This window comes from Eulemur rufifrons, unplaced genomic scaffold, assembly GCF_041146395.1.
Source record: "Eulemur rufifrons isolate Redbay unplaced genomic scaffold, OSU_ERuf_1 scaffold_33, whole genome shotgun sequence".
Lineage (NCBI taxonomy): Eukaryota > Metazoa > Chordata > Mammalia > Primates > Lemuridae > Eulemur > Eulemur rufifrons.
The window spans coordinates 3592501-3612500 of record NW_027182816.1 but is presented as its reverse complement, the minus strand read 5'-3'; the positions used below and the strand labels follow the sequence as shown (position 1 = coordinate 3612500).

The 20000-nt window shown below is 54.8% G+C and overlaps 1 pseudogene; it reads right to left on the bottom strand.

Moving 5' to 3' along the window:
- Positions 1–592: 592 nt before the first annotated feature.
- LOC138379419 (small nucleolar RNA U13) lies at positions 593–684 on the bottom strand (annotated as a pseudogene).
- Positions 685–20000: the final 19316 nt, after the last annotated feature.

Here is a 20000-nt window from a genome sequence, read left to right as displayed (position 1 = left end):
TGCGGGCTTCTCGACTCCCTCTCCTTCCCCACCCCTCCGCTCGCCCGCTCCTCCTTTCTTTACTCCCTATCGCCCCGCCCCGTTTTTTCTCCACACACACGCAATTATCACGCTCACGAACTATCCCGGGACCTGGCGTGACTTTCATCGCAATCTCCCCCCCCCCCGGACACACACACATAGAGACACACCCTCCCGGCAGGGAGCACCCTGAGTGGTCGAACAGATGTCGCTGCTGCATGCGGCCTCCGCATGGGTTCGCTGGTTGACCAGATGTCTGGTCCTTGGGTGGTTGACCAGATGTCTGGTCTGTGGTTGTCATCCTGACAGGGAGGCTTCGGGACGGATTTGGTCTCTCTGGCCTCGCTGCCCCTAGGGGTCACCCTGCGATCGGTATTCTTCTCGCGCGGGGCGAGGGGCGCTCCGGAGCATTCCTCTCCTCTCGGAGTTTCTGTCTGCAGTCTCTCGACTTGCTCTCACTCCCCTACCCTGCTGTGTGACTTTCTTTTTGGTCCTTTCATTTTATCTATTCTCTCTTTGCCTTTTCCTGCGCGCCTTTCCGCTCCCCCCCCCCCCCGGATTCATGGTTTCACGTCACGCGGGTGACGTGCCGACACACCAGGAGGCCCTTCTCACACGTGCTCGTGAACACGCAATCAACACGTTTATGAACTAGAAAGGGATCTGGTGTGACTTTGCTATTATTTCCCCTCCCCTCCTCCCCGCGCTGAGAATGAGTTTCCCCGGGCTCGTGTGCCCGCCTGGGAATAGGCTGCAGACGCCATGGCCCCGGGTCGACCACATGTTGCTCTGGGGTCCACCAGATGTCTCTGGCGAATTGGGGCCCTAGGTGCTTGTGACGGTGTGGTCACTAGGTGTCGCTCTGGGCTCAGTATTCTTCCTTCTCGCTGTGACTTTGGTCTCTTTTTTTCGAAATTTCTTTCTTTCTTCCTCTTTTGCCCTGTTTCCATTTTCCCTTCTTAATCTCTTTCTCTCTTTTTGTTGCTTTTTTTCCACGGCAGATGGGTGATGTGTGTGTGGAGGAAACGCGGCGTCAGGGAGAAGACACATCTCACACGTGCTCGGGAACACCCGATCGTCACGCTTCTGAGTACCGACCGATGGATCTGGTCCCGAATTTTTTAATAGTTTTCTCCTCTCTCTCTCTCTCTCTCTCTCTCTCTCTCTCCCCCCCTTCCTTCTCTTTCCTTTCTCTCCCTTCCTTTCTTTCTTTCTCTCGCTCTCTCGCTCTCGCTCTTCTTTTCTTTCTGACAGAGTCTCTCGTTCTGTTGCCCTGGCTAGAGTGCCATGGCGTCAGCCTAGCTCACAGCAATCTCAAACTCCTGGGCTCAAGCGATCAGACTGCCTCAGCCTCCCGAGTAGCTGGGATTACAGGCATGTGCCAGCATGCCCAGCTAATTGGATATACGTGTGTGTGTGTGTGTGTGTGTGTGTATATATATATATATATATATATATATTTTTTTTTTTTTTTTTTTTAAACAGAGTCTCACTCTGTTGCCCAGACTAGAGTGCCGTGGCGTCAGCCTAGCTCACAGCAACCTCAAACTCCTGGGCTCAAGCGATCCTACTGCCCCAGCCTCCCGAGTACCTGGGACTACAGGCATGCGCCACCGTGCCCGGCTAATATTTTTCTGTATATATTTTTAGATACTGTTTCTGTATATATTTTTAGATATATAGTTTCTTTCTATTTTTAGTAGAGATGGGGGTCTCGCTCTTGCTCAGGCTGGTCTCGAACTCCCGACCTTGAGCGATCCACCCGCCTCTACCTCCCAGAGTGCTAGGATTACAGGCGTGAGCCACCCCGCCTGGCGTGTACGTTCTGTATTCACAGACAGACGGAAGGCAGGGAGAATGTTACCCTTTCAAAGCCCGCCCTGCTCGCCTCTCAGCCCACCGATGGCACTCTGAATCCCGTGGCATTCCTTCACTCAGCTGAATTCTTCAGCACCCGACCCCCCCCCCCTCGCCCCACCCCCGTGCCACGGGAGTTCGTTCTCATGGCAGAGCCATCGAGGCTGTTGCCACACGTGTTGTAGGTGCCTAGGCAGACTGTGCCCTGGCCCCGAGGAGGTACGGAACCGCCTATCGCCTCGGGAGGGAGGGACAAGATGTGTCCGTGTCCAAGGCGACGTCCTGTCGATCACGAGGAGGCCTGCAAAGGCTCGTATCTGCCAGGCATTGAGCCACATGACATGAAACACCGGTGTGTTCCTTCACTTAGGTGGTGTCGCGTGTTGATACTCACAGAGGATGATAAACCCACTCGCATGCCGGCTGAGCCCCCTGTGTCTCCTCCTCTATCCACTGAGGGAAAAAACCGCAACGAAAGGTAGAGAACCACAGGGTGGGAAGAGAGCCCGTCGCTCTCCCTATGTGACCGTCCGGAGTGCTCGTTCAGATGGGAGGAGGTGTGTTTGTGTGTGTATGTGTGTGTTTCATTGATTTTGGTGCCATCTTTTCTCTGCAGCTGCGTCAGAGGACAGCGATTTTTCCGATTTTCACTCCGCTGAGTGAATTGCCTTTTGAAGAGAATGTCCACAGGAAGCCTACGGTTCTCCCGCGTGGGTGGCCCTCCTCTAGAAATGAATCTCGTTTCTTGAACGGAGGGGACTTGTTGACGCCATCATGCTTTCGGGACGACTTCTCAGACGCTAGCTTTGGACCGCAACATAGGTGCCCCCCGACATTGCCTCAAGGGTTCCGTGGTGCCTCCTGTCAAGAGACCCCACCGACCGTCCCCAGCCTGCCCGCTCAAGGGAGCCGGGCCCCTTCTGATCTGTCCGCCCGCCGTGAAGCTCCCTCCCGAGGGTCGGAAAGCCCACCTGTTTCCCAGTTCGGTTGAATGATGGGGCACCCGGGCAGGGCACTGGCACCGAGTGACTCCATTCTGAGTCTGTCTGCTCTGTGGGGCGGGGGCGGGTGGGAGGGGGGGCAGTTCCGTCTCGACCGGTGGCCTCCTACCGACTGACTCTATGGGACGGACCATTCTCACTCAGGATCGTGTAACCTTCTTGGCCTAGGCACATCCCGGCACTGAAAGCCACTTTTCGGGGACACTCTCCCACGTACAGATAGATGGCCTGCACGAGTGCTCTTCCTTTCTCGAAACACTGGAAATCTGTCCTCAATTTTACCTGACCTACCTGACGGTGTGTGATAAAGGAGCATAGAACCCTCAGCCACCCTCCACCTTCCCGCTGCCACGAGAGACAGTGCCGAGCGTGAAATTCTATCCCTGACTCTCTGTGTCCACCGTTCTCTGGGTAGGGAAAGAACTTAACCAGATAGGCCCTATCGGTCGCTTATCTGTTCTGATAGTTTTGTGGCAGCCATTTCTTTCCCCCTTTCTTTTCTATTTCTGTCTCTCTCCCCCACCCCCGCCCCCAAATTCTTTCTACGAAGACGTTTAGGATGTCAGATTCTGGCCACATGCCCCCCCTAGGCATAGGGGGGCCAGCATAGACAAAGGTCTTCGGTACCAAGTGTTCATTCCACGGTGACAGATATTGCCACTCTTGTATTGACCAGGGCGAGATCGTGAGTGGGTCAACTCTGAAACTCCCTGTACTCTACTTCTCTCTTGGGTAGGTCCCTGCCCCAACCCTCCGGCTTCTAGCACACACCCAGGGGCACTCTCTCCTCTCTGGATAAAGTTCCAGATGATCCGATCCGCTCCGAGGCGGAAGGGGAGCTGGCCGGGCCACCCACTGTGCGCCCCACCCCCACCCCGCCCCACCCCCGTCAGTCATAGGGTCCGTTCTTTTCAGGATGACACCGGCAGCGGTTGCTGGGTGTCACCTTGCGGCCACTTTGATCAGACCTCGGGATCTGGAAAGTCAGGTGACGTTGGGAGTTTAAGAGCTGACTCCCGGGAGGTGTGGAGGGCGGGGAGGAGAGCACGGTCCGGACGGTCCCACCCTCTTCTTCCCGGGCCCGCAGCTCTGGGCCCGCCCGGGGCAGCCCTAGCCTCTAGCGGGTCTCCGCCCACCCGCCCTGTTGTCTGCGGGAGGCGCCCCTCCTCCCGCTCTCTGCCTCCTCCCGGGACCGTAGGCCTCTGCCCGTCGTCTTTTTTATTTTTATTTTTTCCCTTTTGTTTGTTTCTCTTTTATCTTGTTTTTTAGGCTTATCGAATATCATGTCGTATAAAAACTTAAATCACAGAATGAATTATATTATATAACAAGATGTGGCTTTTTATCCTACGCCGAGAACGATGAATTTTTCTCTTCGTGTCCATTTTCCTGTCCTGGAAGAAATACAAAGTTGCTCGTGATACTTCCCCATCATCTTCCAGTTTCCCCCACTGTCAACACGATGTATTCGATCGTATATCTTTGTGTGTGCACGTGGGCGCCTGTACCTATTTCTTTTCGGCATCAGTCTCAGGTCTTTTGGCACCTAGGGGGGAAAAAGGAGAAACCAATAAAGGACAGAAAGACGTTCTGTCGTTTTACGCTCCCCATCACCACCACCACCACCACCACCACCACTTTTGGGAGCTTGTAGTCTGGCCTATGTCCCCAAGGCAGGTTAAATCTTTTCTTAAAACTCCCAAGTGGTCCCCTGCCCCGCCCCCCCCCAGGTGGGCGGCCGGCAGAGTTCACAGGCTTTGTTTTTGGCAGAGCCTGGACGATTGAAATAATTAACCACAATCATCGCTAAAGCTGAGAACCCCTCCCCCCCTCATTAAAAGCTCTGTATTTCTGCCTAGCCCTGTGTTCGGGGAAATTCGGAGGCTTGAGATGGGAAGGTCTACCCTATTTTCTCCTTTACCGGCAAAATAGACTCTCTCTTTCCTTCCTCCTCAAACAGCTTGTCCTCGTTATTCGGCCTCGTGGGCAGGTGGCCGAGCTTTCGGTAACACCAAGTCTTCTAAGTTGTGTTGTGTTATCGGTCTTGTTTTCTTTCTTTTCTTTTCTTTTCTTTCTTTCTTTTTTTTTTTTTTTTTTTTTTTTTTTGAGACAGGATTTCTTTCACTCTGTCCTCTCCCAGGCCGCCTTGGCCTGATTGTAGCTCACAGCAAGCTCCAAATCCAGGGCTTAAGTGATCCTCTCTGCCTCAGCCTTCTGAGTAGCTGGGACTATAGGCAAATGCTGCCACACCCGCCATAATTTTTCTTTTTTCTTTTTTTTTTTTTTTTTTTTTTTGTTGGTAGAGATGAGGTCTCATCGTGTTACCCAGGCTGGTCTCCAGCTGCTGGGCTCAAGTCACGCTCCCGTCTCTGCCTCCCAAGTTGCGGGGATCACGGGCATGAGCCACCATGGCCAGCCAGGTTATTTAAAGGCGATCGCTTTGCTATCCTGATACAAAACCCCAAATGTGCGAGTTTAAGGCACCAGACGGAGGGAGTCCCCACACTACATTGTCACGAACATTGAGGGTGGCTCACGAAACAGCTGGGATGTGGCCACACAGTAGTGATCGAGGCGATATATTCTAGTGGGATAGCAGAAATATAGAATGTCCTGAAGACACTAAATGTCGGAATGCCACAGCAGTCAATGGCTGACAAACTTCCATTCCATTGTGTCATGGTAGGCGGCTTACTTTTCTCCTGCTCCCTCGGTATGATTAAGGCCTGACGTAGAAAATGTCTACGTCTCATCCAAATCCATCGAGACGATGGAAGGGGGAACTGGGAGAGGAATAAAGAAAAACAAGAGAGGGAGAAGCGAAACAAGAGAGAAGGGGGCCGAGGAGGAGAAGGAGGAAACTGCCTCCCCTGTCCCCATGCTACCCAATTAATAAATGAAGAATGGCCTCTTCCCTCCTCTTCCCAACCCCTAACTATGCCTGGAGGTGTATCGTAGGCCTACAGTCCTAAGAAATGTACAACTACTGATAGTAATGGGAAGAAATGCAGTCTAATAGGTTTCTGTGCAGTGGGACACCCAGGCCAGGGCACTTACGGTGAATGGAGCTTGCAGGGCGGGCGGGAGGTTGCTCTGGGTGAGTCTGTGAGTTGGCGGTGAGTGGTGAGTGAATGTGAAGGCCTAGGACATTACTTACTGTAGGTTTTCATAAACCCTGGACACTTAGGCCGCACGACATTTACCTTTAGAAATTTCTTTCTTCAATAATACATTAACCTTAGCTTACTGTAAGTGTTTTCACTTCATAAACTTTTCCATGGTGGTTTGGTTTTTTTTTTTTGTCTGTCTGTTTGTTTGTTTGTTTGTTTGTTTGTTTTTCTTTCTTTTAAACTTTTGGACTCTTTGGCAACACCACGACTTAAAACACAAATGCGTTGCACTGTTGTACACAGATATTTTCTTTCTCTGTGTCCTTATGTGTTCCGTAAGCTTTTTCCTACTTTTAAAGTTTTTATCGTTCTATGCACTTTTCAAAATAATAAAAACTAAAACAGAGAGGGGGGGTGGGAGAGGGAAGGAGAGAAATACACACACATGAATATGTTTCCCAAGTGAACTGAGGAAGGGGGCCGAGTCAAGGTTCTCAGGGAGCCACCAGTGATGAAACGGTCAGGCTCAGAATCAGCATTGCAGAGTGGCTGCAGAGCCGGGGGGCCTGGACTGGCTACCTGGACGACACTCCGTGTTTGGTAACTTGGCGAGTCATAAATCCTCTTGAGCCTCAGCCTCTTCATCTGCAAATGCAGAAATCATGGTGCCTACCCCACAGGGATATTGGGCAGAGTGAAAAAGCAAATGCAGGCAAAGCCCGCAGAAGCACGCGTGGTAAACAGTAAGCCTTTAATCGTGGTCACAGTCGTTGTTATAGGATCATCTTCCTATGTCCTTGTCTTTTAAAGATTAGCAGAACCTCCCAGAAGATGAGAATGGGCTCCCCCTGAGCAAGTCTCGGCTGTAAAGTCACAGGCATGTTGAGCATGTGGCACAGAAGGCAGAATAAAAACCTGATCCCGGAACATTATGTTCCTGCAGGACATGAAATCATTGAAGGTATGGGAAATCCTACCTCATATCCGTTTTACTAGAACACCTATGATTGCGTACGCACATGGACGCACGCGCACCCCAAACTTTTTGAGCTTCACAAAACAGCGTAACCAAGGAACACACTATGATGCTTCTTAGCGATCTATTTAGGCCCAGGTTACTCGTCACTCTGAGCCTGCCTCCTTATCTGTCCAATGAGAATAGTGTTTGTCACAATTATCGTCATCGTCATCCTACCTAACGCTTCTGGTAAAATTGAAGTGTGAGAACACCCGCTAGACAGAAAATCCATGTTATCTCTCAATTTTTCTTCCTCCTGATTTCTATCTGAATCTGTGAGCTCGCTTTGGTTCACTTCGGTTTTTCAAGAGGCTCCGGTTACCTTCTCTCCCACCTATATCGGATTGGGTCTGACGGAAGAAAGAAGGAAAAAAAAAAAAAAAAAAAAACAAACATAGTAAAGAAAGCAGAACAACATTTGTTTCTGAAGCAACCGATCAAACATTGCTGATGAGCCGGTCTTTTCTATTTCAGTAAACCAAGGAGGCCTATTGTCACGAGGATGTGAGGGGCCCGGGTAAGATTGGATGATTACCCCTAAAGGAGACAAAGCAGACAGACTATGGCACATGTGATCTTAGCCAAGAGAATAAACAGTGACCTCTCTGCCGAGTTGGGCCTTAGCATACCAAAGGGAAATAAAGGTGTAATAGGATGCTCAATTTTTACTCTGGAAACAGAGGTTGGTTGGGCACTGAACTGAGAACACTGAATTTTTTACCCTCCTTGATATTCACATAGGCTTAGAGGAGGCAAAAAAAAAAAAAAAAAAAAAAAGAATACTGAGCCTATAAGTCATCCCTAAAACTCGGATTTTATGTTCCCTTGCCTTTTCATAACTGAGCAACACACAACATTAAAGAATGGACACAGGCCGGACGCGTTGGCTCAGGCCTGTAAACTTAGCACTCTGGGAGGCCGAGGCGGGAGGATCGCTCAAAGTCAGGAGTTCGAGACCAGCCCGAGCGAGAGTGAGACCCCCCGCCCCCGTCTCTACTAAAAATATAGAAAGAAATTGTCCAGACAACTAAAAATATATAGAAAAAAATTAGCCGGGCATGGTGGCACATGCCTGTGGTCCCAGCTCCTGGGGAGCCTGAGGCAGGAGGATCGACTGAGCCCAGGAGTTTGAGGTTGCTGTGAGCTAGGCTGACGCCACGGCACTCACTCTAGCCCGGGCAACAGAGTGAGACTCAGTCTCGGGGGGGGGGGGGAACCCAAAAACAAACAAACAAACAAACAAAATAAAAAACTGGAAGGGACACAGACTTCCACAGGTTTGTGTGTGGCCCCTTTTACTTATTAACGCTACAGGACCTTAATTATTTGTGCTCTGAATCTGATATTCAAATTATCCTTGTGGCCAACGCGTTTGAACAGTAGATGGTAGGGGAAGAAGAGTTCACCTCCTGAATAGATGACAAGTAACGGGAGTACTGGTGAAATTACAAGTGGCTTACGTTTACACACTGAAAATCCCAGTTAGCCGCTACCATGAGTTCAAAGAAGAGATCTAAATTTCTGACCCTATGACCCTAAAAGATATTTCCTCCCATGGTGTCACAGATAAAAATAAAACTGCATCCTAGCACTTTGGGAAGCCTAGGGGGAAAGGATCGCTTGAGGCCAGGAGTTTGAAGTTGCAGTGATCTATGATGATGCTACTGCACTTTAGTCTGGGAAACAGAGTGAGGGCCCGTCAAAAGAAAAAAAAGAAAGAGACAAAAAGAAAGAGAGAGAGAGAGAGAGAGAGAGAGAGAGAGACAGGAAGACACAAGGAAAGAAAGAAAGAGAGAAAGAAGAGAGGAGAAGAGAAGAGAAGCGTCAATCTATCCATTGCATTTTCTACCCTTTAGGTGACTGGGCTTCAGCAGGGTGATGTGATCTGACAAAGTTCATGTTGCTAAGAAATAAAGCACTGGGGTTCAAACTCTGAGTTTTCAAAATCCAGCATATCCCCCTACCCACCATACCGTGCCACCTCTGAGAGTGGATATCTCACAGAGGAGAGCTGTGGAGGCCATTCTTGGACAGACAGAGTCAAGTAGTGGAGACCATGGAGTCTCTGCTCTGCAGCCAGTCTAGAGACATATGGAGCCATTAACACTGCTTGTGAGGAAAATACCATGTCATAGGGAAACAGAAATATTTTCCGCCTTAGGCAGATACAATTTAGGAAAAGACCCGAAACCCCTCTTCCTCTAACAGTGCTTTCTGGTCAGATGCTGACCCCTTCGATTCACAGATTCAGATACATCATTCAATGCAAGCATTGTCAACAAGTCACTCTTTGCAGCTTTCTGAAATTTCTCGGATATAGCATACTTGTAAAGATGATCACTTATGTGAAGACACCACCCCTCCAGAAAAACAAAAACAAAACCAAAACAGAAGCCCACTTTTCTCTGCTGTGAAAACCAAGATCAGCTTTTATGAGATCCACTAAATTCACACAAGAAGTAAAATATAATCATACTGATATATGCAATTTTTCTCTTAGAACAGAATGCATGGTGCTCCTTATCGTCTCAGATACTGTCAACAGAAAGCACGCGGTGGATGAACAATCTCCGTGAGCTTTTCTACAGAGATGGGGTGTGTGTGTGTGTGTGTGTGTGTGTGTGTGATAAATAATGAGGGTTGAGGAGCAGATAAATGACTGGGGGAAAACAACAACAGCAACAACAACAAAAACCACTTCCTGGTTCCTCGATGCAAGCATTCATTTAAAGGGTATACTCGTATGTATACCTAGGTGGAAAGTGGAAGCAGCTTTAAAAAAAAAAAAAAGAAAAATTGCTGCGAGCCCTGGTTATGATACGGCAATAAGCGCTAGCTCTTGGAAGGTGTAAAACATATTCACGGTGGCTTACGCCAATTTGGGATGTACAAAGACGAGCTTGAGCACCACCACCAACCAAAAATATGAATGAATACCTGGCTAGCGATCAGGATCAGACATAATAGAAAAGAAAAAGCTCCCAAGGCTAAAATAATGTGAACACGATTGACTCGTCCATGGAAAAGAACCCCAAATCACTGCAAAATAATTTAAAGAGTTTTATTCTGAGCCCAACGGCCGTGATCATGGCCCAGAGAGCTACGCCCAAGAAGCCTTGAGCAAGCGGACCCATTGTGGTGGGGTGGGTTACAGTTTGGCTTCATACATTTTAGGGAGACAGGAATTACATGTAAAATCACAAATCAAAACATGGAAGGGGTACATTGGTCTGGGCTGAAAAGGCAGGACATCTGGCAGTTGGGGGGGGCGGGGGAGGGAGGGTGCGGTGTTTACAGGTTTACAGCTGGGTTTAAAGATTCTTTGATTTGCAATTGATGACATAAATGAACCTCTGCCTAAAGGCTTTGCATCATGTTTTCAGTTAAGGTAAGGAGGTCTGCTAATCACAGACAAGCCACTGGACAGTTTACCCAAAACTCAAGTGCCCTGTAGTTCAGTAAACGGTTGGCCTGCTAGATATGCGTTAAGCTTTGTCTTGCCTGGCCTTAGGCCCGTCGGACATTCAGTATCTCATTGTTATAAAATCTGACTCCATCAGGGAGGAGTGTCTGACTTCCCCTGTCCTTGCGGGGCAGCAGCTCAGGTTTAAGGGTTTTTCTAGGGTTCCCTGGGCCAACCACGGGACGGGTCAGCTGGCGGTGGCGGGCGGGGGGCGGCTTAAGATTTTATTTTAGTTCATAGACTCCAGAAATGGTGTTTCCCTGGGAAAGGCACACGAGTTCATGAAAAGCTTTCATTCAGTTGGTCTGGCTCCTCCCTGAGGTCGTCTCCCTGCCCCCCACTCCTCCCCTCCCCTGGGGCCGGAGCGGGGGGGGGGGGGGGAGGGTGAAGGCCCAAGAGGAGAGGCGCGTGGGGGAGGTGCCGCTCCCAGAACCAGAGACTCGTCTGGGCCCCACGTAACCCAGCCACCGCGACCGCTTCGCCCGAGGAGGTGCCCAGCAAGTCGTGCTTCTGCCCCTCGGGATTGCCTGCGGGCTGGGGGCGGGGTACGAGCTCCCGGCCCAAGAGGGAAACCCCTAGCCTGGCCGCACAGATGGCCGGGCCCCCGGCGGAGCCCTTCCGCCGGTTTCCACCCCTCCCCCACTCACTGCGCTGACTGTGCATGCGCGCTTGCACGTAGCCGCCTCGGGCTTCTCTCGGGCGGAGCCGCTTTCAGCCCCGACCCCGCCCCGCGAGCTGCCGCTTCCAGGCGGCACACCGCATGGGGGAGGGGACGGAGCTCTAAAGAAATCAGTCCCCTCCGTCTCCTGCCTCAGGAAAAGCCCCAAACCCTTGGAGAACTGCCACCCACGAGGGGACGGAGCTCTAAAGAAATCAGTCCCCTCCGTCTCCTGCCTCAGGAAAAGCCCCAAACCCTTGGAGAACTGCCACCCACCGCCACTACCGTGTGTGGGGGGGGGGCGGGGGGGCTGGGTCTTTACTTTGTGTCCTCCTTGTGGCCCAGTCCAAGGCGGCTGGGCTGCCAAACAGATCGTCTCGAGAGGGAGGCAGGAAGGGCCCAGGTCTGGACAGGGGTGGATTGGACCCCTCCACCCTGGGGTGTGGACTTGTGACCGAAAGCTCAGCTGCTTGTCCACGAGGCCGAATAACGAGGACAAGCGGTATGAGGAGTAAGAAAACAGAGAGTCTACTTTGCTGACAAAGGAGGAAATAAATAGGGTAGAGCTTCTCAGTCTCAAACCCCCAAATTTCGTGAACATAGGCCTAGGCAGAAATACAGAGGTTTTAAAGGAAGGAGGGTTGGTTCTCAGCTTCAGGCAATTACTGCAGTTAGCTGTTCTAAAGGTCCCGTCTCTGCTGAGAAGAAAGCCCTTGAACTCTGTGGGCCGCCCACCCTGGGGGCCACCTGGAGTTATAACCAAAGAGTTAACGTGCCTCAGGGATGCAGGCCGGGCTGCAAGTTCCCAAAAGCCTGGGGGAAGTTTTAAAAAGACAGAAAATCTTTCTGCCCTCTTCCCCTCCCACCCCCCCACAAAGCCATTTTCTCTGGTGCAGACTCGGCACCCTCCCCGTGCAGGCCTGTTTGTCCTCAATCATCTGTGAGGTTCACGAGGAGGAGATGCTCTCTCGCTCTCCCCACCCTCTTTCTTCCCTTAGGAAATCCTCAGCGCTGTTCCACACACTCAAGGTGGCGGGCCTGCTCCGGCCACCAGCCACCTCTTGTGCCACCTCCCCCCCCCCCCCGCCCCCAACGGAGTAGGTGTACAGACAGGAGCACACTTTACTGGAGGGCGCCTGGGGATGAAGAGTTGTGGTGGCCAAATGGGGGATGCGGGGCGGGGAGGAGAGTGGCTGGCATTTGGCAAAGAGTGACACGGAGTGGCCATCCAGGCTTGTCTGAAAAGTGGGACTACGAGCCTGAGAGCGCCGACGGAGTCGATGGACATGGTCACTGCTGTGGGATGTCTCTTTTACCACGATGTAACACCAAAGCAAACCCCTGACCCGCTGGGTCGGAGAAGGCCTTGTGGGCAATTTAGAAAAGCCATGGCGTGGCCATTTGGAATACTTCCTGCCTCTCCGGGAATCAAAAATTAGAAAGGACCATGGGTTCTGTATTAACGTACCAAAGGCAGGGAGAATTTTAGCCTTTTAAAGCCTGCCCTGGCCCTATCTCAGCAAGGCAGTGGCACCCCAAGTTCCGTGACATTTCTGCACTCGGCGGCTGACTTCTTCAGCCATCTGTTGCGATGCCCCTGCCAGGTGGCCACTCACTCGCCCCTTCAGTTCAACCCTTGTACCAGAAAGTGTTGCCTTCTTCCTAACCCCTATGGGGGGGCCGGGGGGTGACGTGTGTGTGGGGGGGGGGTAGTGGAAATGGGCAGACCCCACAGGTGCAGCCTCTTCCAGGTCATAATGGGCCTGAGGCAGCGTGGGATTCCCCCGGAAGGGAGGCAGGGTGGCACTACGGCACCGAAGCCTGACGCCGGCGGCCACGTGGATGGTGGGGGACACGTTAGACCGCTGAGATGCAGCCACTGAGAGCCACCCCGCAGCAAGAGGTCTCTCTTGGCAGAGCAGGCACTGAGTCCGCAAGTCAAGACAGCTGGGAGGCCTGGGAGACAGAGGCCCTGGATCTCAGGTCCCGGGGTGGGGGCGGGGGGCAGTGCCAGTGCCTGGAGAGAGAGAGAGCCCAGGCTCCAGAGGCCATGATGGGGCCTGGTGGGCAGGGCCGAGGAGGTCAAGGCCGGGTGTGGTGGGGTCCGGGATGAGGGGCTTGGGGTGACGGGCAGGGAGAACGACCCGTTCACTCAGACGTGCCCTCAGAGGAAGGCAGAGGTGCGTTTTGCCTTCCTCCGGCTAGTGGAACGCTCGGCATTTCTTTCCTTCAGAGCTGGGTTGAACCGGTATGGCATCTGTTATAGTACGGAGTGCGAGACAGGACAACCTAGAGACCGAATTGAGCCAAGTCATGAGTCCATATTAGCTGGCCAGCGACCACCCCCTGCCCTGTTAGGGTACAGGTACAGAGAATGGCCCCGAGCCGAAAAAAGCAGGAAGGTTTCAGACTATCCTAAGCTAGAGCTCCGTGACTTTAGGCACGGCGGTTGAAACAACACTATACCACCTACTCCGCAGCTGTGTGGTCCGGGACCAGCCTCGGGCCCCCGTTTCGTTTCGGTTACAGTCTTTAAGCGAGCAGGTTTACAGAAACAGATAGCTCCAATTAAGGAACATTCTTTCAGGCGTTAAGCAAGCACAATCAATTTTACGACAGGCAGCTGGAAAGTTTAAACACTTAGTTACAAGTTAATTGCTTTGTTTTATCTCCGCAAGGTACGTATTTCCAATTACAGACATAGGTCAAGCGGACATCGGTCACCTAGCGAGCAAGCATAAGTTTTCAAGTGGGCCTTTACAGCGTCCAGACAGGCCTCGGTCCAGTTATTGTGCATTCTTTTTGACCACTTGGAAAGCTACTAGCACCGTTCCGGGCCTCACCTCACTCACGCGGAACTACAGAGTGATGACCCGGGGTGGGTGGGTGGGTGTGTGTGTGTGTGCTCCCTCCTGTGGTGGGAAGGGTGATCTGCTCGCCCACCCGGCGTGGTGTCCCCCACCCCTGCCCCATCTTGGCGTTTACAGAAAACAAACACGAACACAAGAGAGGGAGCCGGAGGAGGAGGAGGAACATATGCTGCTATCCAGGTTATCCTGGGAGGCTTCCTAGCCATTTCTGAGGAAACAGTGTCTCCTGGCTGTCTCCCGTAGTTTTATTTATTGACTTATTTATCTATTTTTCCTTTTGGCTTGAACCCATTCTTTTCGTTTCGGCATCTCATCTGACATCCTCTTCTGAGAGGAACCTGGAAACGTTTCCCCGTGTTGCATCTTTTCAGGCTCTGTACGACTGACGAGCATCGTCCCTCTTCAGTCACTGGGCTCTTTGCTAGCCAGGCCTTAATTCTCCACGTTGTAAACCCCAGATCGGATCTCCGCCCGGAATCCTGTAGAGACCCACCGAATCGATGTTTGGACTGGGATGTCTCGTAGACCTTACCTATTAAAAACCGATCCAGGCCAGGCTTGGTGACTCACGCCTGTAATCCTAGGCCAAGGCGGGGAGGAGGACCGACCGCTTGAGGTCAGGAGTTCGAGACCTGCCTCGGCAAAAGCAAGACCCCCGTCTCTACCAAAAATAGAAAAAAATTAGCCGGGCATGGTGGCACACGCCTGTAGTCCCAGCGATTTGGGAGGCTGAGGAAGGAGGATCGCTGGAGCCCAGGAGTTTGAGGCTTCCAGTGAGTGAACTATGCCCTGCTCCCCCGCCACCCCTCCCCATCATCTCTAACGAAATGACAGTAAAATAAAATAAAATAAAATAAAGCTCAGAAAAAAAAAAAAAAAAGTACTATGTAGTGAGACCGATCCTAAGAACACGGGCTCGGGGAAGGAAGTCACTACCACGGTATAAAATTGTATAAACGTTACCCGTTTCTGTGTGCGTGCGTTTTCTGAGAAATGACCCCCTTTTGCTATGGGGCCGGGACTGGAGTCCCAGTTTGGGACCATAGGATTCCCCGCACTCGACTCCTGACTGATTCGACCTAGGGTTAGCTCTGTGTAAACACTCTTTAGACGTGGGTGTTTTATGGATTTCTGTCCTTCGGGAGAAACGACTGGCCCGGGTACAGGAGTGAGTGAATGTACCGACCGTCTTCTCCCATCTCTCTCTCTCTCTCTCTCTCCCTCCCACACACAGGCACACGCGCACGCGCACGCGCACGCGCGCACACACACACACACACACACACACACACGCCGTTTCCGGGAGCGCCCACTTCATGCGCTTCGGTCCACCGTGACAGATAGTCCAACTGTCTGTCCAATCATCGTGAGTGGCTGCGCCTAGGCCCCGCTCTGAACCTCTCCGTACTGTTCGTGTGTCTTCAGCAGGTCCTGCCTCCACCCGTGGCATCTAGCACGGGCCGATGGGTCCCTGTCCTCTCTCCCTGCCGTGGACGCCCCCCTCCGGCCCCCCGCCCCCGGGGGCTCTCTGGTCGACTAGTGGTGGGGAGTGTGCCCGAGGGCTGAGAGACGTGGTCCGAGAGGGGCCGGGAGGAGGCCTGCGACCCAGTGTGTACCCACTCCCGCCCCCACGCTCCCTCCCCCACGAGGGAGCCCGTCCTTTCCAGGCTGACACTTGGATCGGTGGATGACGGGGGTCACCTGGCGGCGGGCGAGCGTTATGGGAAAATCCGGTAGGCGTGTTGCGACGTCCTGCCACAGAGATGGCTCTGGCGACAGCCTCGGGCCGCCCCACCCTGGCCTCCGGCCAGGCCCCGTGAATGTGTTCTCTTTGTCCCCGACTTCTTTCTTTGTTTCACCAGCCGGCGTGCTCTGAGAATGTGAAGTGTATCATAGTTCCACCCTGGGTTTCATGATCCTAAGATAGGAAGGGGTTTTATGATTCCACGACAGAAAGGTTTTCTCATCCTATCATCTCTCCCCCCCCCTTCTTTCTTTCTTTCTTTCTTTCTTTCTTTCTCTTCCTCCTTCTGCCTTTTCTTTACTTCTTTGTTGTTTCCTTCTTTCAGTCTTCCTGTCTTCCTTCCTGCCTGCCTGCCTTCCTTCCTTCCGTATTTCTTTCCATTTTTCTTTCCTCTCTTCCTTTCTCCTGTTATCCTGTGTTTCTATCTCTGTTTTTTCCATCTTTCTTCCCCCTTTCTACTTTCCTACCTTCTTTCTTTCTCATTCTCTCCTTTCTCTCTCCTTCCTTCTTCCTTTCTGTCTCTTTCTATACTTTCTCTCTCCTTCCTTCTCTCTATCTTTTTCTCTTTCCATCTTTCCGTGCTCTTTCTTTTTCTCTCTTAATTTCCTTTCTTTTTCTTTTCTTTCTTTCCCTCCTTCTGTCTGTCTGTCTGTCTGTCTTTCTTTCTTTCTTCTTTCTTTCTGCTTCCATCCTTCCTCCCTTTTTCTCATTCTCTTTCTTTCTGCCTGTCTTTTCTTTCCTTATTTCTTCTTTCCTTCTGTCTTTCTGTGTTTCCTATCTCCTTCCTCCCTTCCTTTTTCTTTCTTCCCCGTGCCCTCTTCCTGTCTTTTCTTATTTACTGTTTTTTTCTTTCTGACTTTCTCTCTCTGTTTCTCCGTCTCTTTTCTTTCTGTTCTTTTCCTTTCTCTCCCTTTCTCTGTTTCTGTTTCTGCCTGTCTGTCTCTCGGCTATGTTGTGGTCTGTGCAGAGACGGGTTTGGGTGGACGATGTCGGTGGTCGGGCCGACCCATCCTTTCTTTGATCCCAGTGCTAGCCAGGCCGGGGCCTGCTTAGCTTCCAAGATCAGACGAGATTGGGCGCGTTCAGGGTGGCGTGGCCCTAGACTGACCCGTCATTTTTCGATGGCTTCCGTGGGGAGTAGGGGGACTGTGTTTGATGCCCCCGGGGGACCTTCTGGACTCTGAAATGATGGGCTCCAGAGGGTTGCCCCGTGTTTTGCAGCAGACCTCTGGTGGCTGGCGCCGGTTGTGGTCGGGCTCCACCTGGCGGCCGCTTTTCTACAAGTCTCTTGTCCTCTGAATCTTCGGTGCAGCAGGCAAAGCAGGGGACAGTCCCCGATGCGAGCGAGGCTGAGTTCCGGGAAGCAAGCAGCCTTCGCGGGGCCATCTGGTTCGTGCCGGGACGCCGGCTGGGACATCTGGGAGGCAGAGCTTGGGCCTGCAGGGCTGTGTGGCGGGAGGACGTTGTCGCCGCGCTTCCAGGCTCAGCCAGCCAGGCGGCTTGCGGGGCTGCCCGGGCAGGTCGACTAGCACGCTGTGGCCGCTTTGGAGACCCGACCCACCCCGCGGGGACAGGAAGGAGACGGCACACGCGGGCGGGAGAGGAGGGTGTCCGGCGACCGGCCGCCGTCCCGTGCATGCGTGTCCCTCTCCCTCGGCCTCGCCTTTCCTACCCATTTTCCCTGGTTCCCGCTCAGGAGGCAGGGACAGCCCTGTGAGTGGCACCCAGTCGTCCGTGGCTTCTTCCGAGTCCTACTCTGGGGGCGCGGACCGGGCCCTGGGTGGCGCGGGTGGCCGGCGAGGGCGACCCCTGTCGGCCCGCGGGCGCTCGTGGGCCGCGGCGGTCCCGTCCCGATGTTTTCTCCTCCACAAGTCCCCGTGCTGGGGCCGGGGACCGGGCCCTGGGTGGCCCTGGGTGGCGCGGGTGGCCGGCGAGGGCGACCCCTGTCGGCCCGCGGGCGCTCGTGGGCCGCGGCGGTCCCGTCCCGATGTTTTCTCCTCCACAAGTCCCCGTGCTGGGGCCGGGGACCGGGCCCTGGGTGGCCCTGGGTGGCCGGCGAGGGCGACCCCTGTCGGCCCGCGGCCGCTCGTGGGCCGTGGCGGTCCCGTCCCGATGTTTTCTCCTCCACAAGTCCCCGTGCTGGGCCCTGGGTGGCGCGCGTGGACGGTGAGGGCCTCCCTGGCCCTCTACGCCACGGGGGCCGACCAGATGTCCCTGAGTGCCCCTTGTCTGCTGGCGCTGGGGACGTGCTGGGGACAGGTGGCCGTGTCGAGTGTCGTGGGGGCAGGCGTGTTCAAGTGGCTCGGTCCCCGTCTTCCTGCGCGGTGTTTTTGATCACCTCATATCGTCATCTTCCGCCTGCAGGTTAGTACTGACACGCTGTCCTTCGGCGACTGTCGCTGGAGGGGTTGGGCCTCCGCACGCGGACAGGGTTCTGGGTTCGTGGGGATCCAGCGCCCTGCCCTGTTCCCTTTGAGCTGACCGCCTGGGCCCGCGCGCCGGCTCTAGGGCGTCGGAGTGTCCCGACGGTGGTGCCCGCCTCTCGCGTTGGTCTCTTGTCCCCTCGAGAGACGGCACCCGGGGGGGGGGAGGTTTGCGGCAACCTTCCCCCTTACCCCGCTGGCTCTGTGCCGTTGCGTGTCAGGCGGTCCTCGTCTTTGGGTTGTGCTTGGGAGGCGGGGCTGGCGAGGCTGAAGCGGGCTCCTCGGATCGCTGTCCTCGCCGGCCTGACTGACCTCCCCCAACCCTCCCCGTCCTCGGGGCCTGATCGATGTGGTGACGTCGTGCTCTCCCGGGCCTTGAGCCGCGTGCCAGGCGAGGGACGGTCCATTCGTGGTGAATGGTGGCGGCTCTTCTCGTTCTGCCCGCGGGCACCTCACCTCTCCTTCCCCGCCTGTGGGCGGTGCGTGGGAGGCGCGGGTGCGAGACTATCCGGCCCGACCGCGGTCGCCCCGCCCTCGGCCTCGTGGCGTTGGCGGGGGGTCGTGAGTCCTCTTGACGCAGCGGGCAGCCCTCGCTCGCCCTGTGTGGCTGTTGCCTGGCCGGGGTCCCCCCTGCCCGTGACGGACGGGTGCGGGGCCGTGCCGCCCGCCCGGTCGCGCGCCCCGTTTGGCGCGCGGCTGCTGGGTCTGCGTGGCCCTTTTGTGGTGCCCCCGGAGCGCACCGGGTTGTTCTCCAAGGTGCCCGAAACCGAGCGGTGGTTGTCGTCCTCGTTCCCGGCGTCCCCCTCTGGTCGCCGCTGCAGCGTCTGCTGCGTTGGGTACACCCTCGAGCAGCGTGCTTGGGGTTGGGGGGGGTCGAGGCGGGCAAGCCTAGAGGCATCCTCCTGCGCTGCGTGGGCGGGCGGGGGGCGTTGTCTCGGCGTCCCCACGATGTGTGCGTGGCGGACTTCGAAAGGCGAGCGCACGGCTTGTGCTCTTCCCACCCTGCCCGAGGTGGGGTGGTTGCACGGTCGTGTGGGCGATCGTGGTGGGGCCGGGCCGGCGACGTGGTGCCGGCCGGCCCCGTGGGGGGCCTCTGCCACCGGCCTGGTCTGCCTCGGTGACCCCTCTCCCATACCGACGGGGGAGTGTCCCCCTCGAAGTGAGGTGGCTTTTGGACCAGGGGCCCCGACCGCGAACGCTCAGGAGTCGCCAACCGTGCGTGTTTTGCCCTATGCCGCAGACCCCCCCACACCTCCCCGGGGCGTGCCTGAACGCCTCCGCCCAGGGCCCTTACGGGGGCGACCGGGGGTCGGGGGCGATCCACCTTCGGCGAGAAAGCGTCTTCTCTAGCGATCATGGAGGCGTGTCCTCTTCTGGGGTTTGTCGGATCCCCCAGCCCGCCGCCTCTCTGCGCGTCGTCAGGCGCCGCCCCTGCGGCTGCCAGTTGTGCGTGGGCAGAGTTCCCTCCTCCCCTGCCGTGGGGGTGGAGCGGTCCGCCGGCCCCCGCGGTGGGGGCCGAGTGCCACTCTTCGCCTAACGTGGTCCGCGCCTCCCCCTCTGAACTCTGGGGGAGGGTCACGCCGGGCCGGGCCGGCGTTCCAGCTGTGAAGGGCGCCCGCGTGTGTGCGCTGCGTGCCCCGGCCGCGGGTCGCCCCGGTGTGCGCTGGGGTAAGGGGGTGGTGGTGCGGCCCGTCTCGCGCCCCCTCCCCAGCCCCTGTGAGCGTGCGGCCCTCCACCCGGTCCCGTGCCAGGCCGCGGATGGATGGGCGCTCCCGTGCTGGCGCCTGTGGATTGCGGCTTGGGGGACCGCCCGGCCAACGAGGGGGTCGTTCCAC